At 41.8% G+C, this 27,247-nt stretch overlaps 1 protein-coding gene and 1 pseudogene across 1 annotated transcript in view; both read left to right on the forward strand.

The window, feature by feature from the left end:
• The window catches only part of ZNF761 (zinc finger protein 761), a 79,117-nt gene that overhangs the window by 12,411 nt on the left and 39,459 nt on the right, over positions 1–27,247 (forward strand). The gene's annotated exons all lie outside the window — the stretch shown is intronic.
• Positions 12,225–14,437, forward strand: LOC128778011 (eukaryotic translation initiation factor 4E-like; annotated as a pseudogene).

A 27,247-nucleotide genomic window follows, 5' to 3' on the forward strand; every position in this document is an offset into this window, starting at 1 on the left:
TCAGTCCGTGAAGTGTCTGACCCTTGATCTTGGCTCAAGTTGTGATCTTAAGGTTCCTGGGATCAAGCCCTGTGTTGGGCCCTGTGCTGACGGTGTGGAGCCTGCTTGGGTTTCTGTCTCTCCCTTTCTGCCTCTCTCTCTCTCTCTCTCTCAAAAATAAATAAATAAACGTAAAAAAAAGAAATGAGTTGCATAATTAGTAAAAGTCTCATATTAAAAAAAATGTTTTGTTCACACATGTAATTTATTTCAAGAAAAATTAATCCTCAGGTTTTTCTTCTTTCCTGAGAGTGTGTCTGAATTTAATCCCCCAAATTTATTTATTTGTAGTTTTTTTAAGTTAATTTTGAGAGGGTGTGCACGCACAAGTCGGGGAGGGGCAGAGAGAGAGGGAGAGAGACAATCCCAAGCACTGTCTACACTGTTAGCACAGAGCTTGACGCGGGGCTCAAACTCCCAAACCGTGAGCTCATGACCTGAGCCAAAATCAAGAGCCAGACGCTTCACCGACTGAGCCACCCAGGAGCCCCTCATCTCAGTATATTTTAAGACAGTGTGGGTTCCACTCAGCTATTCATCAGCTGTATGTCCTTTGCCAATAAAATTATGTATTTGTATAAATATCACCCATTTATACTTTGCCTGTGACTCATCTTGTTTCTTTCTTTCCATGGTTGGTGGTCAGTGAATGTTTTATGTCTAAATGGGTTGTCATAGTAATGGAATTAATTTCATCAAATACGGTTTCAGGACTAGAACCCAGTGATTCTTTACTTACATATGACACCCAGTGCTCATCCCAACAAGTGTCCTCCTTAATGCCCAACACCGGTTTAACCTGTCCCCCCACCCACCTCCCCTCCAGCAACCCTCAGTTTGTTCTCTAAATTTAAGAGTCTCTTGTGGTTTGTCTCCCTCTCCGTTTTTATCTTATTTTTCCTTCCCTTATGTTCATCCGTTTTGTTTTTTAAATTCCACATATGAGTGAAATCGTATGATATTTATCTTTCCCTGACTGACTTATTTTGCTTAGCACAATACACTCTACTTCTGTCCACTAAGTGTCGACTCTTGAGCTCAGTTCAGGTCTTGATCTCAGGGTCCTGAGTTCAAGCCCCGCCTTGGGTGTCGTGCTGGGCCTGAATTTCCTTAAAAAAAAAAAAAAAAAGAAATTCTGTAGCGGAAATGAAAACAACTTGTGCGACCTTATTACAACACTACAGGTTTCCATCATTGTGCAGATATTTGTATTTAGCAGAGACCTTTATATTCTCATGTGATTTTAGTTCCTGTATAGAATGCTTTTATTTCAGCTAGAAGGACTCCTTTTAATGTTTCTTGTAGGGCAGAGGTGTTTACTTGGGAAAGCCTCCATTGGTTCCAGGCTCTGAGCTGTCAGTACAGAGCTGGATGCGGGGCTTGAACTCATGAACCATGAGATCATGACCTTAGCTGAAGTCGGACGCCCAAGTCGGACGACTGAGCCACCCAGGTGCCCCATTGCTTCATTTTTGAAAAACAGTTTTGCCAGATACAGTATTCTTGGTTGGTATTTTTTGATCTTTCTGCCCTTGAATACGTTATCCCATGCACTTCTTTTTATAAGGTCTGCTGAGAAAGCTGCTACTAATCTGATAGGAGCTCTCTTGTACTAGATGAGCTGTTTTTGTCAAGCTGTTTCAGAATTCTCTTCTTTTTGCTAGGTTAATAATAATGTGTCACTGTGCTTCTGTCCTGACATTATCCTACTTAGAATTCACTGGGCTCCTTGAGTTTGTCTCTTTCTTCCCAGGAAGGTGGGAAGTACAAGGCGTTCTTCAGTAGAGCTCTCTGCTCCCTTTCCCTGCCCTCTCCTTCTGGGGTCCCTTCAGTGTGCATATCAGTCCACTTGTGGGTGTCCCATGAGTCCCTTAGACCCTTCTTCCACGTTTTTCTTTGCTCCTCTTCATAGATAATTTATTAAAAAAATATTTTTTTCTTCATAGATCATTTAAAACAAGATGTTTCGAAGATGTCTGCTTCTGCTTGGTCAAGTCTGTGTTGATTCTTTAGTGTGTTTTTTTAAATGTTTATTTTTGAGAGAGAAAGTGAGAGAACAAGCAGGGGAGGGGAAGAGAGAGAGGGGAACAGAGGATCTGAAGCGGTCTTCATGCTGTCAGAGGAGAGCTCAATGTGGAGCTCGAACTTGTGAACTATGAGATCATGACCTGAGCCAACCCCGGATGCTTAACCGTCTGAGCCACCCAGGCGCCCCGCGTTTATTTATTTTTGAGAGAGAGAGAGAGAGACAGACAGACAGAGTGTGAGTGGGGGAGGGGCAGAGAGAGAGGGAGACACAGTATCCGAAGCAGGCTCCAGGCTCTGAGCTGTCAGCACAGAGCCCAACACGGGGCTCGAACTCATGAACTGTGGGATCATGACCTGAGCTGAAGTCGGATGCTTAACCGACTGAGCCACCCAAGCGCCCCTGAACTTATTATGTTTTAATGAATATAACACTGAATGGTTTTTGATGTGTTAACACTGATGTGTAATAAATGATGGGTTATCCCTACGTTGACCTTAGCCCGCCCCACCTTCATCAAGGCTGCAGGTAACCAGACAGTAACACAAAGTACACTTGAGCCTTGAACGACGTGGGTTTAAACTGTGGGTACCCTTACAGTCGGATTTTTTTTTACAGTACAGTACTGTAAATGTATTTTCTCTTCCTTCTGGTTTTCATTTTCTTTTCCTGAGCTTCCTTTATAGTAAGAATACCATATATAACATACATGCTATCTTTGATTGTGTATGTTTTCAGCAAGGTTTCTGGTCAAAAGCAGGCCATTAGAAGTTAAGTGTTGGGGAGTCAAAGTTATACATGGTCAGGTGCATAGGGGCTGCGGACCTCATGGTTCAAGGGTCACCTGTACTTGTTAATGCAGTGGGGTGGCATCACCAGTAATCCCTTTTCCCAAGGGCCTTAAACCTCAAATTACTTGAGATTATTTTCCCCAAGTTTAGTATTGTACCTTTTCTTCCTTTTTGTAAGTACTGGGACATTGTGATGGTTAGGATATAGGTGGTATAGATTTTTTTTTTTTAATGTTTTTATTTAGTTTTTGAGAGAGAGAGAAAGAGAGCAGGGGAGGAGCAGAGAGAGAGGGAGACACAGAATCCAAAGCAGGCTCCGGCTCTGAGCTGTAAGCACAGAGCTCAACGCGGGGCTTGAACTCATAATCTGTGAGATCATGACCTGAGCCGAAGTCAGATGCTTAACTGACTGAACCACTCAGATGCCCCTGGAATGAGTAGGTTTAAAAAAAAAAAAAAAAATGCAAATCGTAGGTAAACAGCTCAATGGAATTTTGCAACCTGAGTAAATCTCTAAAAACCACTGAGATCAAGAAAGAGAATATTGTTTGTCCTGTAAAATTTTTCTTTAGCTCCTCAGTATAATTTCCCCCAAAGCTAGGCTCTCTTTTTACATGTAAGGTGGTAGATTGCTGTCCTCATTTTTGTACTTTATATAAATGTAATCAGGCAACAGGCACTCTTTTCTGTTTGTTTTTTTTTTCTTTCCATATGTTGTTTGTGAATTTATCTGTCCTGCACGTTATTGTGTATCATTCATTAGAATGGATGGGTCCAATTCCATTGTGTGAATATCAAACAATTAATTGCATCATTTTACTCTTTTTTTAATTAAAAAAAATTTTTTTGATGTTTATTTATTTTTGAGAGACAGGAAGTGAGTGAGAGGCAGAGAGAGGGGAGACACAGAATCTGAAGCAGGCTGTAGGCTCTGAGCTGTCAGCACAGAGCCCGAAGCAGGGCTTGAACTCACGAACAGTGAGATCATGACCTGAGCTGAAGTCAGACGCTTAACTGACTGAACCACCCAGGCGCCCTGCATCATTTTACTCTAAATGGACATGTGGATGGATTTTGGTGTAGGACTGTCATGAATAGTACCGGTCTATAAAACCTAGAACTTGTCTTTTAGTGGAACGTGCATTATAGGTTGGGAGGGAGTTAGTGGGAACTGCACAGTCTCCCCTTTTAACACAATTTTCCTTTAGAAAAACATCAGCGATCAACATGGTTTCCTTCTAGCTGGAGTTTAAGCTCGGCTCTGGACCTTAGGTAGAAGTTTACTTCATACCTCATGAACCAGTCTTCATCTTCAGAATAGGTTAGTTCATTTGAACAGTTGTCTCATTTCAGGGGGTGGTCCTGCAACAGACTCTTAAAGTTAAGCCTATATTGTGCAAGCAACCAGGTAATTACTTATTAAGAGGCATTTCTATGGGAACCAAAGAAAAACACAGCTTAATGCTTGGAGCAAATTATTATTATTATTCTTTTTTTTAAATTTTTTTTTTAACGTTTATTTCTGAGACAGAGAGAGAGACAGAGCATGAGCAGGGGAGGGGCAGAGAGAGAGGGAGACACAGAATCTGAAATAGGCTCTAGGCTCTGAGCTGTCTGCACAGAGCCCGACGCGGGGCTCGAACTCACGGACCGCGAGATCATGACCTGAGCTGAAGTCAGACGCTTAACCAACTGAGCCACCCAGGTGCCCCAATGCTTGGAGCAAATTATAAACCCAGTGTCTGAGTCCTGAGTGCTGTCAGTGAGGATTTCTACATGTCGGGCCTGAAGCATCCTCCAGTGGGGTAGGCTTGAAGCATCCTCCAATGGGGTAGGAGCGGACGGTGGGAATCTGATCGATGTTTCTGGCTTGTTCTTCACATGTCTCTGGTGGTTCTTCTGAGTGGCCCACACAGCAGTAGGCAAGAAGATTGTGTGAACCCGGGCTGTTGTGGGAATTTCCCTGAGGTCTACCTCAGCTGTCTAGCTTCAGTTTGCAGGGCTTCAGGAAAAAGGGCAATTTTAGTTCTCAGTGATTGCAAGCCAAGAGAATGAGAGAAAATTAGAAACCTTACTTTGGACAGTCATAGCCAGATTTTTTGAGGAAGCAAGTGGAATTCAGGATCCAGCCCAATTTATAGCCAAACAAAAACATTAAGAGACAGTTAATCAGAGCTAGAATCTGACACCCCAAAATATGTGTTACTAAAACAATTTTTTTCTCCAAAATCACCCTCATTTCCATCAAAGGTCTTCAAATGCAGACTAATAATGCATTTATTAAAGAATTCCAAGTTTAACAAATTTGGCCTAATTTACATAACACAGAAAGAATAGTGCTTGGCCATATAGTTTTGTTTTTTGTTGTTGTTTGTTTTGTTTTGTTTTATGTCTGCTTTGCTGGAACTTCCCCCCCTCCCCCCCAAGATTTTATTTTTAAGTAATCTCTACACCCACCGTGGGGCTTGAATTTACAACCCTGAGATCAAGAGTCAAATGCTTCACCAACTGAGCCAGCCAAGTGCCCTTGCTGAAACTTTCTATAAGAAATTTCAGACTGAAATTTCATAGTATCTCGAGACCAGAAGACAGGCCAAATATTTGCCATTACATTTGCTTGCAATACCTGTGATTTAGGTGAATTCCTCTTTTCTTGATGTCTCCCAAGTATCCTGAGGTTCCTGCACCTGTCAGGATGCGACATTCTTTTTTTTTTTTTTTTTTTAACGTTTATTAATTTTTGAGAGACGGAGAGCATGATTGGGGGAGGGGCAGAGCAAGGGAGACAGAATCTCAAGCAGGCTCTGTGCTGTCAGCACAGAGCCTAATGAGGGGCTTGAACTCATGAACTGTGAGATCATGACCTGAGCTGAAATTAAGAGTTGGATCTTAACCTATGGAGCCACCCAGGCGCCCCAAATGTTATTACATTTTAACAAGTTGCTAAATTCCCTAAGGCTATCTTTGTAATCCATGACCTTTCTTTCCCTCTTCTTTTCTGCTTTGTTATTTTCCATAATTTTATCTTCTGCTTCTCTGCCTCATCCATCCTCGTTTTTATGGCCTTCATTTGGGTTTGCATATTGGTTATAGCGTCTTTATTTCAGCCTGACTAGATTTTAGTTCTTTTATCTCTGTAGAAAGAGATTCTTCAGTATCTCCAGCTAGTATCCTTATAAGTTGTTTTAAATTCTAGTTCGTACATCTTCTATTTGTATTGATTAAATGGAGTGAATTACATCCATCTCATCATTTTGTTCAGGAAAGAAAAGAATGAAAAACAAAAAACAAAACCCCAAGAAGTAGATCCTGGGTGTGTTTTGGTCTGCTTATTAAAATAGAGTCTCAGCATGCCTGGGTGGCTCAGTCGGTTAAGCATCCAAATCTTGATTTTGGCTCAGGTCACGATCTCACAGTTCGCGAGTTTGAGTCCCGCATCGGGCTCAATGCTGACAGTGTAGAGCCTGGTTGGGATTCTCTCGTCCCTCTCTCTGTCTCTCTGCCCCTCCCCTGCTTGCTCTCTCTGTCTCTCTCTCACAATAAATAAATGAACTTAAAAATTATGTAAAAAATAACATAATACGTTTCTCTGGTATCTTTTAAGTGCTTATTCATAACATGTTCCATGAGAGCATTTTATGATTGATTTAATTAATTTTGTTCACACTATTACAGTCGTGTAATACATGCTAGTGGTTCAAGATAGTTGGTTTTCATGGGTGCACACAGTGTAAAATTATAGTCCTGTAGAAAGATCTTTTTTTTTTTTATTATTATTTTTTTATTATTTTTTTTAACGTTTTATTTATTTTTGAGACAGGGAGAGACAGAGCATGAATAGGGGAGGGTCAGAGAGAGGGAGACACAGAATCCGAAACAGGCTCCAGGCTCTGAGCTGTCCGCACAGAGCCCGACACAGGGCTCGAACTCATGGACTGTGAGATCATGACCTGAGCCGAAGTCCGCCACTTAACCGACTGAGCCACCCAGGCGCCCCAAGAAAGATCTTTTTTAATAAAACATCCCTTTTTATGTATAACTTCTTGGGTTAAATTTTCTGTTATTCTGGTTATCCAGTTCCATAATAATGTGCTTCCTTTTTCATAGTACTTTCCACAATATTATTTAGTTGCGTTTTGCTTTTTACCTATATCTTACGTTTTGGATGACAATTTCAACTCATTACATTTTAAGATATTGTAGGGTTTAACTCAACTATGAATCAGCCATATTTCCTTTGCCAATAAAATTATGTTATGTATTTGCATAATTACCCATAATACTTTGTGACTCCTCTTGTCTGTTTTCTTGGTTAGTGGTCAGTCTATGTTTTATCATGGCTAGATGAGTTATTCTAATCATAGGATGAATTTCATCATCTCTTTTTTGATGAATTATATTCTCTTTGTGAAAGAAACACTTTTATGAGTTGAGGGTTATTTTAGAAAATATTATATCTCTGTATCAAGTTTAGGTATTACATTTTATTCTTAATTGTGGTCCTAGACAGAGAGCATAAAATCTGCCATGTTAAGCATTAAAAAAATTTTTTTTAAGTTTATTTTTGAGAGAAAAAGAGAGTGTGTGTGCGCGTGGCAGAGAGAAAGAAAAAGAATCCAAAGCAGGCTCTGTGCTATCGGCCCCTGTGTATGCAGGGCTCAAACTCACAAACCATGATATCATGACCTGAGCCGAAAACAAGAGTCTGACGCTCAACCGACTGAGCCCCTCAGGTGCCCCACCACGTTAACCATTTTTAACAGTAGAGTCAAGTGTATTCACATTGTTGTAAAACTGATTTCTGGAATGACTTCATTTTCAACCCCCAAACTCAGTACCTATGTTAAACAGCCGCTTCTCCACATCCCTCTGCCTGAGCCCCTGGCTGTCACTGTTTTTTCCCCCCACAGCCCCCCCCCCCCAATGTAGAGGTTGACTACATTAGATTACTCTTGTAAATGGAATCCTGTAATATCTGAGAGCTTTTTTTAATCAACTTATTTTATTAAAAAGAAAAACTTTTTTTAACGTTTATTTATTTTTGAGACAGAGAGAGACAGAGCATGAACGGGGGAGGGTCAGAGAGAGGGAGACACAGAATCCGAAACAGGCTCCAGGCTCCGAGCTGTCAGCACAGAGCCCGACACGGGGCTCGAACTCATGGACTGTGAGATCATGACCTGAGCCGAAGTCGGACGTCCAACCGACCGACCCACGCAGGCGCCCCTCAACTTATTTTAATTAACATAATGCCCTCAGGTTTTACCTATGTTGTGTGCTGTGATAACATCTTATTCTTTGTCAAGGCTGAATCATATTCCAGTTCACATATATGCTACATTCCCTTTATTTAGCCATACAAAGACATTTCTCTTGCTTCCCGTTACTTGGCTTTTGTGAATAGTGCTGTAATAAACTCGGTTTTGGAGATACCTATAGATCCTTTGATTTCTTCTCCTTGTATCTTTAGAAGTGGGGTGGCTGTGTTCTGTGTTGATGTTGTTTGTTTTCCATAGTGGTTGCACCGTTTGTAGCTCTTCCGGCAGTGTAGAATGGTTCTGGTTCTTGTCCCAGCCAACATGTGTTGATTTTGTTGTTTGATGGTGGCATCTTAATAAGCGTGAAGTGGTTTTTACTGTGGTTTGATTTGTGTTTCTCTAATACTTAGTGATTTAGAGTGTCTTTCAAATGCTTGTCTATTTGTGATCTTGGTTTATGTCTATTGAATCCATTGTCCGTGTTTTAATTATACTGTATTTTTCATGTTGCAAGCCTTCTGTCTACATTCTGCAAGTTAACTCCTTATCCGCTAGATTCTTTGAAAAATTTCCTTCCATTGCACAGGTCATCTTTTTGTTCCATAGATTATGTCCTTAGACTTTTTCTGAATTCTGTACATTTTAGTGTGTTATGTTTTATTTCATTTGTCTCCAGATATTTTCTGATTGTCTTTTTGATTTTTTTTTTTTTGACCCATTGGTTATTCAGGAGTTTCTTAAACTTCTTCTTCTTCTTTTTTTAAAGTGTATTTATTTATTTTGAGAGACAGCATAAGCCCAAGCAGGGGAGGGGCAGAGAGAGAAACGGAGAGAGAGAATCCCAAGCAGAGCCCAACGTGGGGCTCAGACTCCTGAACTGTGAGATCATGACGTGAGCCAAAATCAAGAGTCTGACGTTTAACCAACTTGGCTCAGTTGGTTGGGGCCCAGGTGCCCCAAGAGCGTCACAAACCATTTAAAATTGATATTGTCAATTGCCTTCAAAATCTCCTACTTAGGACCACCCCTGCACATACTGTATGTCAGCAACATCCCACATTCTACCTTTTATGTTGTGTACTCTGTAACCTAGATTTATGATTTTTATGCTTTGGTTGAGAACAATTTTATTTATTTATTTTATTTTTTTTAATGTTTATTTATTTTTGAGACAGAGAGAGACAGAGCATGAACGGGGGAGGGGCAGAGAGAGAGGGAGACACAGAATCAGAAGCAGGCTCCAGGCTCTGAGCCATCAGCCCAGAGCCTGACGCGGGGCTCGAACTCATGGACCGCGAGATCGTGACCTGAGCTGAAGTCGGACGCTCAACCGACTGAGCCACCCAGGCGCCCCGAGAACAATTTTAGTAGCAGAAAAACATTGATTAGTGCTACCTCATTACAGTATTCAGGTTTGTGTATTTGTGGCAATATTTACATTTACCGGAGAACTCCGTATTTCCATGTGGTTGTAGTGTTTAGAATCCTTTTACTTCAAGTGGAAGAACTCTCTTTAACATTTCTTGTAGGGCAGATCTAGTGGTAAACTTCCAGGGTTTGTACCCGAGAAAGCCTTCTTTTCTCCATAGTAGAAGAACAGTTTTGCCAGGTAGGGCATTCTTGGTTGACATTTTTTATCTTTCTGCACTTGAATATATTATCCCACGCACCTCTTCCTATTAGGTCTGCTGAGAGCCCTGCTAATGATCTGATAGGAGCTCTCTCGTACATGATGAATTACATTTGTCATGCTGTTTAAAAATTCTCTATTCACCTGTGCTTTTTGATAGGTTAATTAATTATGATGTGCCACTGTGTTCCTGTCTTGACATTTATCCTACTTTGAATTTGCTGAGTTACTTGAATTTGTCTTTCTTCCCATAAATGTGGGAAGTGGAAGGCATTAACTCTTCATGTAAGTTTTCTTCTCCATTTCTCTCTTTTCATGGAGAACCCCTTAATATATAAATTGCTCCCTATCTTAGTGTCCTGCAAGTCCCTTAGGCTCTGTCCTTTTCCATATTTTCTTCCGTCAATGGAGAATTTAAAACAAGGGGCCTTTAAGATGTCTGATTCTTTCTTTTCCTTGGTGAATATTGCTTGTGAACCTGTAGCATATTTTTATTTTTTTAATGTTTATTTATTTTTGAGGAGAGAGAGAGAGAGAGAGAGAGAGAGAGACAGAGCATGAGCAGGGCGGGGGCAGAGAGAAAGAGACAGAGAGAGAGGGAGGGAGACATAGAATCCAAAGCAGTCTCCAGGCTTCCAAGCTGTCAACACAGAGCCCAACACGGGGCTTGAACTCACGAACTGTGAGATCATGGCCTGAGATGAAGTTGGACACTCAACCGACTGAGCCACTCAGGCGCCCCTGTAGTGTATTTTTTTTTTTTTTTTTTAATTTTTTTTTTCCAACGTTTTTTATTTATTTTTGGGACAGAGAGAGACAGAGCATGAACGGGGGAGGGGCAGAGAGAGAGAGGGAGACACAGAATCGGAAACAGGCTCCAGGCTCCGAGCCATCAGCCCAGCGCCTGACGCGGGGCTCAGAGCCTGACGCGGGGCTCGAACTCACGGACCGTGAGATCGTGACCTGGCTGAAGTCGGACGCTTAACCGACTGCGCCACCCAGGCGCCCCTGTAGTGTATTTTTAAATTCAGTCACTGAACTCTTCAGCTCCCAATTTCTTTTTAGTTGTTTTTTATACTTTGTCTGTTGGGATTTTCATTTTGGTCGTGAGTAGTTTTCCAGATATGATTTGTTTACCTGTTTGTTTTCTCTTTTTTCTCCAAGAGCATCTTTATGATTGTTATTTTGAATTCTTTGTCAGATAATTAATATTCTGTATTTAGGGCCAGTTTTGAGTTTTGTTTATTTTTTTAAAATTTATTATTTTTTTTAATGTCTGTTTATTTTTGAGAGAGAGACAGAGAATGAATGTGGTGGGGAGGAGGGAGTGGTGCAGAAAGAGAGGGAGGCACAGAATCCAAAGCAGGCTCCAGGCTCCACACTGTCAGCATGGATCCTGACGCGGGGCTCTAACCCACAAGCCATGAGATCATGACCTGAGCCAAAGTCAGACGCTTAACCGACTGAGTCACCCAGGCGCCCCTATTTTTGGTCTTTTGGTTGGAACACATTTTCTCTTTCTTTGTATACCTTGTGATCTTTTGCTGAGATTTGGGAATTCAAAAAAACCTCCAGTCCCAGGCTTCATGTACTTGCTTTGTACCGCAGAACAAAAATAACAGTCAACTACGCTAATAATCCTGGGGCCTGTCAGACCTAATCTGGGGATGTGTAATGTCTGTGTTTTTGTAATATCCCAGTTAAAAAAGGCTTTGTTGTTTCTTGTTTAGAGCCCATGATACATTACTGTCCCTGGTGTTTGTCTGCAGCTGTAGTCTCTCCAGTGTTTCAATAAGTACTCAGCTTTTATTCTGAGCAACCACCATGACCATCTGTCTCCCCTCAGTGGAATCCTACAGTATCTGACTTTTTGTGAGTCATTTATTGCACTTAAAATAATGTTTTCAAGGTTTATCTAAGTTGTATCATGTGACAAAATCTATTTCTTTTCCAAAGGTGAAAAGTATTCATGGTATGCATATGCTACATTAAACAAATATTTATCTTTGAGAAGGGAGAGAGAGGGGCAGAGAGAGGAGAGGGTCTGAAGCAGGCTCTGCACCGTCAGCAGAGAGCTGCTGGGGGGTTTGAACTCACAAGCCATGAGATCATGACCTGAGCCAAAGTCAGACGTTTAACTGACTGAGCCACTCAGGCCTCCTCCACCATTTTTTTTTTTTTATTTTTAAAAATTTTTAATGTTTATTTATTTATTTAAAAAAAAAATTTTTTTTTTAACGTTTTATTTATTTTTGAGACAGGGAGAGACAGAGCATGAACAGGGGAGGGTCAGCGAGAGGGAGACACAGAATCTGAAACAGGCTCCAGGCTCCGAGCTGTCAGCACAGAGCCCGACGCGGGGCTTTAACTCACTGACCGTGAGATCATGACCTGAGCCGAAGTTGGCCGCTTAACTGACTGAGCCACCCAGGTGCCCCTGTTTATTTATTTTTGAGAGAGAAAGAGAGAGAGAGAGAGAGAGAGAGATGGAACATGAGCAGGGAGGGGCAGAGAGAGGGAGACATTGAATCTGAAGCATGCTCCAGGCTCTGAGCGGTCAGCACAGACCCCGATGTAGGGCTTGAACTCACGAACCCTGAGACCATGACCTGAGCTGAAGTCGGAAGCTGAACCGACTGAGCCACCCAGGGGTCCCGCTCCTCCACTATTTTTAAAAAATGTTATTTATTTCTTTTGAGAGAGACAGAGTGAGAGGGTGAGGGGCAGAGAGAGAATCCCAAGCAGGCTCCACATTGTCCGTGCAGAGCCCGATGTGGGGCTTGAACTCCGAACCTGAGATCATGACCTGAGTCGAAATTACGAGTCAGACACTTGATCTGACTTGTGTCAGATTAGACACAAGATGGCGACTGTGGAACCGGAAACCACCCCTACTCCTAATCCCCACCCCCCTTCAGAAGAAGAGAAAACAGAATCTAATCAGGAGGTTGCTAACCCAGAAAACTGTATTAAACTTCCTTTACAGAACAGATGGGCACTCTGGTTTTATAAAAATGATAAAAGAGGGGCGCCTGGGTGGCTCAGTCGGTTAAGCGTCCGACTTCGGCTCAGGTCACGATCTCACCGTCGGTGAGTTCGAGTCCCGCGTCGGGCTCTGGGCTGATGGCTCAGAGCCTGGAGCCCGCTTCTGATTCTGTGTCTCCCTCTCTCTGCCCCTCCCCCGTTCATGCTCTGTCTCTCTCTGTCTCAAAAATAAATAAACGTTAAAAAAAATTAAAAAAAAAAAATAAAAAATAAAAATGATAAAAGCAAAACTTGGCAAGCAAACCTTCGGCTGATCTCTAAGTTTGATACCGTTGAAGACTTTCGGGCTCTGTACAACCACATCCAGTTGTCTAGTAATTTAATGCCTGGCTGTGACTACTCACTTTCTAAGGATGGTATTGAGCCTGTGTGGGAAGATGAGAAAAAGAAACGAGGAGGACGATGGTTAATTACATCGAACAGCAGAGACGAAGTGATCTGGATGGCCTTTGGCTAGAGACACTGCCGTGCCTTATTGGGGAATCTTTTGATGACTCTAGCGATGATGTATGTGGAGCTGTTGTTAACGTTAGAGCTAAAGGTGACAAGGGAGCAATATGGACTACGGAAGGTGAAAACAGAGAGGCTGTTACACATATAGGGAGGGCATACAAGGAAAGGTGAGGACTTCCTCCAAAGATAGTGATCGGTTGGGGCGCCTGGGTGGCTCAGTCGGTTAAGCGTCTGACTTCGGCTCAGGTCATGATCTCGCGGTCCGTGAGTTCAAGCCCCGCGTCGGGCTCTGTGCTGACAGCTCAGAGCCTGGAGCCTGTTTCAGATTCTGTGTCTCCCTCTCTCTCTCTCTGACCCTCCCCTGTTCATGCTGTCTCTCTCTGTCTCAAAAATAAATAAACGTAAAAAAAAAAAATTAAAAAAAAAAAAAAAAAAAAAAGATAGTGATCGGTTATCAGTCCCATGCAGACACAGCTACTAAGAGCCTGGCTCCACCGCTAAAAACAGGTTTGTTGTTTGAGAAGACACCTTCTGAGTATTCTCATAGGAGACTGCGTCAAGCAGTCGAGATTTGGGAGCTGAACCAAAGCCTCTTCCAAAGCAGAGTGGACTGCATTTAAATTTGATTTCCATCTAAATGTTGCTAAGATATAAGAGAAGTCTCACTCGCCTTTGTCTTGTACTTCTGTGTTCGCTTTTTTTTGTTTGTTTGTTTGGCTAGAGTGTCCACTATCCCAATCAAAGAATTACGGTACACATCATCCCCAGAACCCATGAATGTGTTCCTGGCCCACTCTGTAATAGCTTAGTAGAATTACCATTATAAACACATTTTACGCATCCACAATATTTAAAAAGGAACTTGCATTTCTGTAGCTTAAAGGAAAAAAAATTCTGTTTATGTTCCATTGTATGCAGGAGCATATTTTGCTGGTTTGGAAGAGTATGATGCATACAGTTTTCTAGCAATTTTCTTTGTTTCTTTTCACAGCATTGTCTTTGCTGTACTCTTGCTGATGGCTGCTAGATTTTAATTTATTTGCTTCCCTACTTGATAACGTTAGTGATTCTGATTTCAGTTTTTCATTTGTTTTGCTTTTGTTTTTTTCCTCATGTAACATTGGTGAAGGATCCAGGAATATGACACAAACATTAATTTTGTGCAAAAAAAAAAAAAAAAAAGAGAGACACTTAACTGACTGAGCTACCCAGTTGCTCCTTCCTTCATGACTATTAATAGAGTATAGATGGTTTTCTTTATACAAGGTTGTTGCTCAGAAATCCACCGATCATTCTGTAAAAACTCTCCTGTATCCTCTGAGTTGCTCTCTCTTGTTCCTTTAAAATCTTCTTTTTGTTTTTGATACTTGGCAGTGTGATCGTATTGTGTATCTGTGTGGACGCCTTTTAGTTTATTTTATTTGGAATTCATTGTGCTTCTTGATTTTGTAGGTCTGTTTCTTTCCGCGGAGGAGAGACATTTAAATCATTAATTGCTCATACAAGCTCTCTGCCCCCTTTTCTTTCTCAGTACCGTATTGGGTCCCCTTGATGAATATATTGGTTGACTTGATGGTGTTCAACGGGTCCCTCAGGCATTCGTCCCATGCCCACATTTTATTATTTTTTTATCTAACATGATTATTTTAATAACTTGTCTTCAAGTTTTTTAGTTCTTTATTCTGCTTGATCAAGTCATAATTAATGCCTCTAGTGAATTTTCAAATTCAGTTATTGTACTTAGCTCTCATTTTTTGTTCATTCCTTGATTATACTTCTGTTTCACTGACATTTTCAGAGTCTTCCAGAGTAGTTTCCATATTTTATTTAATTGATTTATTTACTCTTAGCTATTTAATCATCACTTAGATGGTTATTTTGAATTGTATACCAAGTAATATAGATGCCCATTGCCTACAGCCACTTTCTGCAGATGTATCTTGTTTTTTTTTTTTTTTTTTTAATTTTCTTTTTTTTAACCTTTATTTATTTTTGAGACAGAGAGAGACAGAGCATGAACAGGGGAGGGACAGAGAGAGGGAGACACAGAATCTGAAACTGGCTCCAGGCTCTGAGCTGTCAGCACAGCGCCCGACGCGGGCCTCGAACTCACGGAACGCGAGATCATGACCTGAGCCGAAGTCGGACACTTAACCGACTGAGCCACCCAGGCACCCCTGTATCTTGGTTTTTTGACTGTGCCATGTTTTTCTGTCTCTTTGTATGGTTTTTGATCTCTTGTTGAGATTTGGGAATTTAAACGAGCTATGTCTTCTAGTCTTTATGGACGTGGTTGTTTTCAGGAGAACACCAGTAACAGCCAGCTGGACTAGAATAATTGTATCTGCTCACACCCGTTTGGTCGTTGTACGTGTAACTTTCCAGTAACCAAAAACTTCTCTCTCTTAAGCACGCATGATATCTCGCTCTCCCTGATGTCCATCTTCAGGACTACAGTTTCTCTGGTGCTAACACAGTATTCGCCATTTTGACTCATGACAACCAATGGTGCATTCATGCTATCTGCCATTCTGTCTTGTACTCTGTGCCATGCAAAACGAAGTAAGTTGATGCACTTGCACGAAAAGTCACAGATTGGGACACATCGTCCAATATTCTCTTTGTCTCCAAGGCAAAAAGGAGGGATTGAAAGTTTTCTCGCAGTCATCACATGGTGTGCTAGAGAAGGAAGACAACCCTAATGGGCACATGTGACAAACTTTCCTTCCCTTTTCAATGTGATTGTTCTTGATTTCAAAAAGCCTTTGATGGCTTTTTGTGACCTCTGGATTGGCTTATGGAGTCCCAAAAGTGCTCTTTGGTTATATATTGTGTATATGTTCATGTCTCCAATAAGGAATGAAGTCCTCATGGTTCCTACTCCATTATCTTGCTGACATTCTCGGATTGATTTTATCTTTGCATATTAGAGTTTATTTATTTGTTAAAATTTTTTTTAATGTTTATTTTTGAGAGAGAGAGAGAGAGCAAGTGGGGGGGGAAGGCAGAGAGAGAGGGAGACACAGAATCCATAGCAGACTCCAGACTCTGAGCTGTCAGCACAGAGCCCAACATGGGCTCATGAGCATGAGATCATGACCTGAGCCAAAGTCAGACGCTTAATGGACTGAGCTACCCAGGTGCCCCTGCATATTAGAGTTTTTAAGTATACTCATCTGTGAGTAGTAAGGGCAATGAGTTTTCTTTTGTGTTTTTTGATGTCTTTTAAGTATATCTTCTCATGACATGCAGGCCTTCTGGCCAAAACCACACATAGAAACTTCATTGCAGAGTCTCAGTGGGGAGACATTCATGTAGCAGTGGCCTTGAGATTTTTCACTTGATAGACTAGGACGATGATGAAGACAGTGAAGGACAGCAGGGATTTTGTGAAGGATATATCCAAACTGAGACAAGTGGCCACAATAAGAATCTTCTTGCCAAAAATGATGAAGGATATAAAACATTTTGGAAAAATTCCCTTTGTAAGTTGGCTACTTTTCCAAAACAGTGTGTTACTGCACGAGAAGACTCAGACCAAATATCTAAACGTTCAAGTTCATGGAAAGAAAAGTTGGAAAATGTGGAAAAGTACCCAGTGCATGCTGAAAATAATTCTTTGAACCATTTTGAAAATAGGGTTGGGTTCACTTATCTAGTCAAATATTTCTGAACATCAGTAATTTAAAAATGCTAAGTGGAATCAATTTGAGAGACCCTTTAGTGAGGGTTCTTTAGTCTTTTACCAACAAATAATCCCTCCTAGTTCAGAAATCTATAAACTTTAGGGGCGCCTGGGTGGCTCAGTCAGTTAAGTGTCTAACGCAGCTCGGGTCATGATCTCGTGGTTTGTGAATTCAGGCCTGTTGTTGGGCTCTCTGCTATCGGTGTGGAGCCCACTTCAGATTCTCTGTCTCCCTCTCTCTCTCTCTGTACCCTTCTCTACTTGCTCGCACTTTCAAAAATAAATAAACTTAAAAAAAAAAAAAAAAAAGAAACCTATAAACATCGTAAATGTGGGATGATCTTGAACCATTCGTCATTGCTCATTGAGCGTCAGAGAACGAATCATCATGAAGAATTTTACCTGTGTAGTAAAACTAGAACTTCAGTGAGTGATGTGGGAAACCAAATCAACTGAAAAATTAAATTTCTTTACTGCTTACGGCCCATTGAAACAGGCAGAGTGACCTTCCTCTGGGAGCTCAGCTGCCTGGATGTTGACACTTTGCTAAGGGCAAAAGGGAAGTCTTAGCTTAACATTATCCTGACCCCCCAGGATCCTGTTAAGTCTACTTTAACATAGAAAAATTCCTTTGGAAACTTCCTTTGTCTCTAACCTTACAAGATATATGCTGGCAATCATCCTCCAAGCATATGGCCTCTGATATACATCTGAAGGGTCTCATGACTGATTTTTTACTAAACAGTGGTAAATGACCTTTTCTTACACAAAAGCTAACCCCCTCAATGTCCTGGAAACCTTGCTTCCAAAATTCCGTAGAGACTTATGCCATCCCTAACCTCCCCCCAATCTGAATATACATAATCAGTCATCTGTCACAACCCCAGTGCAGCTCTTTCTGCCCATGGGTCCTGTCCCATGCTTTAATAAAATCACCTTTTTGCACTGAAGACATCTCAAGAATTCTTTTTTGGCCATTGGCTCTGGACCCCAACACTTCAAACCACATCATTTGGTGTCCTAACGTGGGGTTGAGCCTTCTCATTTGGACTCTGAGCCTTGGTGCAAACCTGAGGAGTATTATTTTCTCTTCCTTTACTTTCATTTCAGGGGCCTTTCGAGGAGTATGGTCTATTGGAACACTTCCCTGTGGATTGCTCAGGCTGCAATCCTCTATCTAGCCCGTGGCTACCCTATGGAGGAGAAAGCCTGCCTTTTGGCTGGAAGTTAGTACCCTGGCCGCGATGGTAATAAGGCTCAGAAACTTGATGCCCTCTTTTGTATTCCTTTCCTTATACAAAGTTGTCTGTCTTGGGCACGGGACAGCCACTTGTGACTAGCCTTGCTGCCAGTCTTAAGACTCCTATTTGAGTCCTCATGGGTCTAATGTGATCCCCTCCACATCCCTGGTCTAGCTACTTCTGGCTGCAGGACCTGCCCTGGGAGCCGGCCAAAACCAGGACCCCATTGAGTTAAATCCCAAGTGGGGGCCATTTCCTAGAGAGGTTGCTTGTAAAGACTACTTGTGATGGAATGTTGCTTAGACCATGATGGATTTCTATCTTTACCATTTTCCATCACTGTCCTCTACTAACTACTTAGACTACCGAATTGGGTGATTTTCCCTTGTAAAACTGTTTTAGCGTTTTCTATGGGTTAGAAAACAGCACATGGGGATGCAAACTGGCGCAGCCACTCTGGAAAACAGTATGGAGGTTCCTCAAGAAATTAAAAATACAACTACCCTACGACCCAGCAATTGCAGTACTAAGTATTTATCCAAGGGATACAGGTATGCTGTTTTGAACGGGGACATGTGCCCCAATATTTATAGCAGCACTATCGACAATACCCGAAGTATGGAAAGAGTCCAAATATCCATTGATAGATGAATGGATAAAGAAGATTTGGTATATGTATACAATGGAGTATTACTCGGCAGTCAAAAAGAATGAAATCTTGCCATTTGCAAAACGTGGATGGAACTAGAAGGTATTATGCCAAGCAAAATTGGTCAGAGAAAGACATATCATATGACTTCACTCGTGAGGACTTTAAGATACAAAACAGATGAACATAAGGGAAGGGAAGCAAAAATAATATAAAAACAAGGAAGGGGGATAAAACATAAGAGACTTAAATATAGAGAACAAACGGAGGGTTGCTGGAGGGGTTGTGGGAGGGGGGTGGGCTAAACAGATAAAGGGCATTAAGGAATCTACTTCTGAAATCTTCGTTGCACTATATACTAACTAACTTGGATGTAAGTTAAAAAAATAAATTAAAAAATTTAAATAAAAAATAAATTAAAAAAATAAAAAGATTAAAAATAAAAACAACATCACAGCCTTCACAGGAAGGCAGTAGTGCAGCCGTCACTAGAAGGCTTGCCCACCATAAGGCACTGTACTTCAGTCCGTTCAACAGCCACCCATCTGTAGCCTAGGGTGCAACGAGGAATGGGGGGAGACTAGCATCCTTCCTACAGGCCCTTTATGGCAGGCAGTGATCAACAGTGATTTTCGTTCGAAGGATGCCTCCAGTCGCTTTCGACACCAGGAGCTGGGTGGGATTTTTGGTAATGGACCTTCTCTCTTCTTCAGTTCCTAGGGACTTTTCCTTGGAATGCGTTTTAACCCACTGGAAACAGTTTGGATTGCAAAGTTTAGGAAAGGACTGATCTGTAACACTGCATGGCCTCAGTGGGCTTTATCAGTTAGATCTCTTGTGCAGGAAATAGGGCAGATGGACAGTTACCCTAGGTCCAGGCCTTCAGGGCTGTAAGTCAGGATCTGGAACTAAGAGGCTCTGGCAGAACGTGTCTGGTCAGTAACCAGGCCAGTTAACTCCCTCCTGACATATCAGAGGATAATTGCCTAAACAGGCCTCCAAATAAACCCAGGTTGCTGGACAAAACACAGGCCATCCCTAATGAATGGGACGCTGACTCTCACTGTTCCTCTTAATAGATGTGGAGGCTTCTCTCCCGTTCATTTTCCAGGCTAATGGCTATAATTGGAGTCAGTATCTCTGGATGCGGACTTTCAGAAAGATTCCCAAACAGCTCCCAAAACTCCCTTTGTTTTGGGGAAATTCCCTGTCTTCTCCAGCCTGACATGGATGGCATATTTCCATTTTGGTAGAAAAAAAACATGGCATGTGCTCATCTGTCCAATCAGCTGAGGTTTAGAACTGGGAGCCCTCTCTCTCTGCCTTCTGGCAGCACCTCGCCTCTTCTGCCTCTCCCTCCTGTTTCTGTACCACTTGGAGTGCAGTCCACGTAAGTGGTTCCTATGCCATCCTGGGTGCCTCTGGCACCCATTGCCTCCTCCTCTTACCCTTGGTGTCAGGGAGCAAAGAGCATCCCCTTTGGGCCACCCACTTCAGATTTTCCCACCAGTGTCCCAGGTAAAAATTGACAATGGGGAACAAATTGACTTTTTATTTATTTATTTAATTTTATTTAATTTTATTTTTTTTTTAATTTTTTTTTTAAATTTTTTATTTTTTAAAGTTTATTTATTTTTGACAGAGAGAGAGGCAGAGAATGAGCAGGGGAGAGGCAGAGAGAGATGGAGACACAGACTCGGAAGCAGGCTCCAGGCTCTGAGTTGTCAGCACAGAGCCTGACGCGGGGCTCGAACTCACAAACTGCGAGATCATGACCTGAGCTGAAGTCAGATGCTCAACCAACTGAGCCACCCAGGCGCCCCACAAATTGACTTTTTAAAAAAATGTTTATTTTTGAGAGAGAGACTGATCATGAGCAGGGGAGGGGCAGAGAGGGAGGGAGACACAGAATCTGAAGCAGGCCCCAGGCTCTGAGCTGTCAGCATAGAGCCCGATGTGGGGCTTGAATCCACAAACTGCCAGATCATGACCTGAGCCAAAGTCAGACACGTAACTGACTGAGCCACCCAGGTGCCCCTAAATTGATGGATTTTTGTGTGGACCCAGGTGGAACATAATTTGGTATTCAAACTTAAGTTTGTTGGTTTAATTAAAATAGACATGTCCAAATTTAGAGTTATCATCATTAAATATGACACTTTCATTCCACCAATGTTTACTAAAGGTCAAATAAGCTCGTGTTCTCTGTTGCAATTTGTAATAAAAAGATGACTTAAAATAATGGTTGCGGTGCCTGGGTGGCTCAGTCAGTTAAGTGTCCGACTTCAGCTCAGGTCATGATCTTGGGGTTTGTGAGTTCGAGCCCTGCGTCAGGCTCTGTGCTGACAGCTTGGAGCCTGGAACCTGCTTTGGATTCCGTGTCTCCCTCTATCTCTGCTCCTCCCCTGCTCACTTTCTGTCTCTCAATAATAAACGTTAAAAAATTAAAAAAAAAAAATAACGGTTAACTTTGTCTCAAAGATTTCATGGGTAATTGTTAAGATAGCTTTCAAAGTTTTTGGTAACCTGAGACTTTAAAGCTTTCCTTGGATTGAATTCATTGGATTTCTATCTATGTGTTTTCCAAATAGGATAAGGCATTGATTACTAAACATAAGGTGTATCTACTGTTGACTTCCTGTTGCTGAGAAACTAAGGATATTTGGGTCTGTTGGTAAACATGCTTTCTGTTTGATTGATTCATGAATTTTCCTTGTAAAGAATTCTGGTATAACAGTTCACAATTGGTTACTACTTAGTTCGCATTGGAGACTAAGGTTCCTAAGAATGCTACATTCTGCTAAATGTAATTAAGACTGATGGAAATAAAGGAAGCAACTCTGTATGTAGAAAAGTAGGAGATGTGTAAGAAAAATGTAAGGAATGAAAATACATTTTTGTTGAAGGTAATTTTGTCCTGGTTGTTTGGAGAGCAATGGCTTGGGACAAAATCTGAATGCAAAGGAAAGTTGTAGAAGGTTTGTGAAGAGAAATCTTTGGAAAGGAATTTTATGTATGGTCAGGATGGACTGAAGTTGAAATGAATAGATTTTTAAAAACCACATTCTGGGGCATCTGGGTGGCTCAGTCGGTTGAGCATCCGACTTCAGCTCAGGTCATGATCTTGCAGTTTGTGGGTTCGAGCTCCGCGTCGGGCTCTGTGCTGACAGCTCAGAGCCTGGAGTCTGCTTCTGTGTCTCCCCCTCTCTCGCCCCTCCCCTACTTGTGCTCTGTCTCCCTCTCTCAAAAATAAACATTTTTTTAAAAATTAAAAAAAAAATAAGCACATTCTGTTTACTCTCTTGTTTAAAAGACAAAGTTTCCTGGATTGTTGGTTTTCTCTTGATAAGAAAATGTAAACAAAATGGTTTTCTTTTTTCTTTGTCAGCCTAGAAAAACCAGTTTCTGTGTTTTGACTTTATCAGGCCTTTGGTGATCCTAATCCTATTTAGGCATGTGCTTTAAAACTGTCTAAGGTTTTAACAAACTTCCCCAAGATTTAGATCTTAAAGGGAATCTTTTTGACTAATTAGTCTTGTTTCGTTGGTATGTTGTAGTTTAAGGTCATCAAGATGTGCAGGTTATAGAGGTGTTTGTGTTCTGTGTCACAGAAATCACTGATTTTCCCTGTCAGTTGCACTATAATGAACTCTCAGTTCTTTAACAATGTCAATTTCTGGGTCCTTGTCATTTTAATTGTTCCAGTGCTCTTACAGAGCATATAAAGGGATTCATAAAAAGGACTTTTAGGACAAATACATATCTTTAAGATCTTAAAACTCAAATGGGTAAGAATTTCCAGAACTAAAAAGGTTGCATTCAAATTGAAGAATTAGTGGGGCGCCTGGGTGGCTCAGTTGGTTAAGCGTCTGACTTTGGCTCAGGTCATGATCTCGCGGTCCGTGAGTTCGAGCCCCGCGTCGGGCCCTGTGCTGACCGCTCGGAGCGTGGAGCCTGTTTCAGATTCTGTGTCTCCCTCTCTCTCTGACCCTCCCCTGTTCATGCGCTGTCTCTGTCTGTCTCAAAAATAAATAAAAAAACGTTAAAAAAATAATTAAAAAAAAAAACAAATTGAAGAATTAGTAACATGGGACAAAACGAACTAAACGATTAGTTTTTACGACTCTTCTTTGAAACATTGCTGGTTCTCTAATGTTTGCTCTTCCAGATTAAGGAAACTTTCTCTTAAGGTATCTATGACTGACAAAAATATGATAAAATATTCCTTTGTGAAAAAATTGAAGCATTTAACTTTTCTCTCTACCTGAACCCTCTGAAATTCAAAAAGTCTCAGTGAGTATGCTTTCTTCCTTGGCAGTCATAGTTATTTGCAAAAGTTCCATAAAGAATCTACTCTCCTTGCAACAGGACACCATTGGAAACATTGGTTATTTTACCAAAGCTTTGACTGGAATGTCGTATTTGAGAGACATGCATAGACTCAGATATGACCAGATGGCTTTAAGGAATTGATGTTGACTTTATGAAACACGGAGCCAATGGTGCCCCTTGGGGATGTTGGCCTGATACCTTCTTACAAACTTGCCAGCAGCCTCACCAGGTGAGTAGAGAATGTCACTTCCTGGCGAGTCTAGGAATCTGAGGATATCTTGGGGATCTTGAGCAGAGGAATTCACCCAAATCTATAGATATTGTAGGCATGTTTGATGGCAAGTACTTGGCTTGGCTTCTGGCCTAGAGAGGCTACTAAAAGTTCAATCTAGATTCCTCATGAGAAGTTCAAGTAAAGCAAATTAAAAAAACAATTTTTTTTTTTTAATGTTTATTTTTGAGACAGAGAGCACGAGCAGGGGAGGGGCAGAGAGAGACACACACAGAATCCTGCAGCAGGCTCCAGGCCCTGGGCTGTCAGCACAGAGCCCAATGCAGGGCTTGAACCCGTTAACTGTGAGATCATGACCTGAGCCAAAGTTGGACGCTCAACCAACTGAGCTACCTACGTGCCTCCCAAAAAGACTTTTTTAAATGTTTATTTTTGAGAGAGAGAGAGAGAGAGAGAAAGAGAGAACAGAGCACGAGTGGGGGAAGGGGCAGAGAGCGGGGGAGACACAGAATCCAAAGCAGGCTCCAGGCACTGAGCTGTCAGCACAGAGCCTGATGCAGGGCTTGAACTCACAAACAGCGAGATCATGACCTGAGCCGAAGTTGGACCTTAACTGACTGAACCACCCAGGCGCTCCTAAGTAAAACGATTTTAAAAGATCTGTATGGTCAATGACTATTCTTACTGAGTTTATGTAAATAATAGGCCAAGTTTGTTAAAAATTGGATTTGTTTTTCAATCAAATTAGCCCTCATTTGGCTGTCTCTGGAAATAAGGGTGATTATGGAGAGAAAAAACTATGTTTCAATAACTGATCTTTACGGGTATTCAGTTCTGGTTGTTTGTTGTTTGCCCAGGCCGGACAATTTGAGGTGAACTTCAGAGAAATTGACACAATAGCTCATGTATAGACAGTCTTCATGCCTATTATTCTCTGGGGATAACAGGACCCTGTGGATATGTGAATATGTGAACAGCTGGAAAATGGGATAGAGTCCTCAATAATTATGTCACTCATCTATCACCTTGATCAGTTCTGTGTGGCTGGAATGGAAAAATTTCTCCTTAAAAGCCAGAGCGTACCCCACTCCATGGGGTTAACTATGGACTTGTGGGCATAATGGATGACTAAACTTTCCTTATGATTGGACTGGATGGTGTACTTGGGGATGCCCTGATCTCCTGAGACAAGTCTTCTCCCACTTGTCAGTGATTCCTCATAATTAGGATACTGGTAAGGCTAGACCTCAAAGAGAGCTTCTTGATGGTTTTATTCCTTAGTCCTATTTGTCCCAGGAACCACCTCTGTTGATGTACAATTCCAAATAGAGGCTTTATCCAAGCACTCAACAGCCCTCCTGGTACGAAGAAGCCTCGAAACTTAACAGTGGGACAGTCCCTGACAATAATGACTCCACATCAGGGCCAGAGTGCTTTGAGACCAAAGGCCACCAGTGGATGATGGGAGGTCGACTTACTAAATACCAGGCTATGCTCTTAGATATACCTCAAATAATACCTAACACTTGTCAAACTTTATTTTTTTTAATGTTTATTTTTGAAAGAGCGAGCGGGGGAGGGGCAGAGAGAGGGGAACAGAGGATCTGAAGGAGGCTCACTGCTTTCAGTGCTGATGATGTGGGACTCGAACTCATGAGCCATGAGATCATGACATGAGCTGAAGTTGGACGTTTAACCGACTGAACCACCCAGGCGCCCCTGCAGAAGTTTCATGGGAGAAAAGGGCATAGGAAAAGCTGGATAGACTGTAGTCAGTCTGACTCAAACTGTTGAAGCCAAAGCCCTCCCAGCAAATAGATCTGCCCCAAAAGCAGCGATAACAGCACTCGTCTGTGCTTTAAAATTGGCATAGGACCTCAAAAGAAGCTAAGTGTGCCTTCCTAATCTTACATGGGGCAATTTGGAAGAAAAGGGGATTATAATCAAGTCATAACAACTCCCCAATCAAATATGGGCCCTAAGTGATTACTCTTCTTGAGGCTGTACATCTGCTGACGGAGGTGACTGTTATTCGCCTCAAAAGACAGCAAAAAGATATGACCTTAGGATCTAAGGGAAACAATTTGGCAGGCCCTGCAGCCAAGTGGGCAGCACCAAATAAACAAATGCTAAGTCTTAAACCAGTCTAACTCCAATAAAGTCCATAACACCAGTCTATTCAACACTGAAACATTCACATAGCCCAGGAACGAGTATGTTCAAAAAATGCACAGGACTGGCTTGTTAATAATGAGGGAAAAATCTTTATCCCCCACCCTCCACCAAATAGCCAATGGAAGGTAAAACAGGGTTTATACCAGGCTACTCAGTAGAAAGGCCATCGAGGTGACAAAAACCTTGCTAGGAGAAATTGTCCCTAGATTTGGATGACTTTGGTCTCCACAAAATGACAACAGACCATCCTTTTTAGTGTACAGATAACTTAGCAAACAGCTCAGGCCTTAAAAAATTAATTGCTATTTACTTTTGGCCTTGTATCCACAGTGCTCTGGAAAGGTGGCTCTCCAAAACCAAACGGCCCGTGATATCCTTTTTTTTTTTTTTTCCAATATATAAAATTTATTGTCAAATTGGTTTCCATACAACACCCAGTGCTCATCCCAAAAGGTGCCCTCCTCAGTACCCATCACCCACCCTCCCTGGCCCGTGATATCCTAACTGTAGTTCAAGGAGGCCCAGAATTAGATGATGAGCCCTGAATGGGACCCAGTGTCTGTGTGGCTCTAACTTGTGGCCATGGCTTCACCCAGGCTGGATAAGCCCCTGTACTTTGGGTGTTGCCTGGATGCATGGACCATTAGCAACCCAGCCGACCTTCTACGTGTAAAACAACAGTGGGCATGTTCTGTTTCATTGGTATGACCATCTTTGATCCCTCTTTGGGACTGGAGGATGTTGTTTGTTACGTGGAAATAAGTACGTGGTCAAAGCCTTAAATGACACTCAAAGTAGCATTTCCCTGTTAAATACTGAAGGGACACAAATGCATAAGGCAGTTTTACAAAATAAAATGGCATTAGATGTTTTAACTGCTGCAGAAACGGGGACATGTGCTATCACAAAGACAGTGCTGGGCATACATTCCAGATTACTACAAACATACTTCTGGGTTTCGAACAGATGTGAATGCTCAAGTTGGCCCTTTAAATGATCCCTCTCTTTCCTTTAACGATTGGTCAAACTCTTGGATTCGAAGAAGATTTATGTCAACTATCAAAGGACTCTTTTTTGAGCTGCTTTTTCTTTTTGGTGTTCTAATCAGGTTTTGTTGATTTCTCCCATGTCTCTCCTCCACCTGGCGCCCAGGCTGTTTGACTGCCATAGCTTCAATCTGACAGATGATCCTTTCCACTCGGGAAGGTCCATACGTGCGGTCTCCCTTGGACTCAGCTGCCTCTGGCTTTTGTAACTCATATATATATATATATAAGTCCCCAACTGACCAGTGTTGGCTCATAGGTAGGGACATCTCTACGTCCCTTATTTGGCAGGAAGAAGCTACAGAAGATGAGACCTTCCACCCTCATCACACTTAAAGATTTAAGGGTAAAGATTGTTAAGGGGGATTAATGGGGGAAACAAAGGCAATTGAGAAATTTCTTTACTGCCCACAGCCCCTTGACAAGTCCTTGAAACAAGCAGAGTGACATTATTCTACGAGTTCAGCTGCCTTGATGTTGACACTTTGCTAAGGGAAAAAGAGAATTGTAGCTTAACATTATCTGCGCCCCCCCCCCCGTCCCTGCAGGATTCTGTAAGTCTACTTTTTTTAAAAGTTTTTTTTTTTAACATTTATTCATTTTTGAGAGACAGAGACAGAGTGCGAGCAGGGGAGGGGCAGAGAG

This window comes from Panthera pardus, unplaced genomic scaffold (genome assembly GCF_024362965.1).
Source record: "Panthera pardus isolate Hobbes unplaced genomic scaffold, ASM2436296v1 HiC_scaffold_18, whole genome shotgun sequence".
Classification (NCBI taxonomy): domain Eukaryota; kingdom Metazoa; phylum Chordata; class Mammalia; order Carnivora; family Felidae; genus Panthera; species Panthera pardus.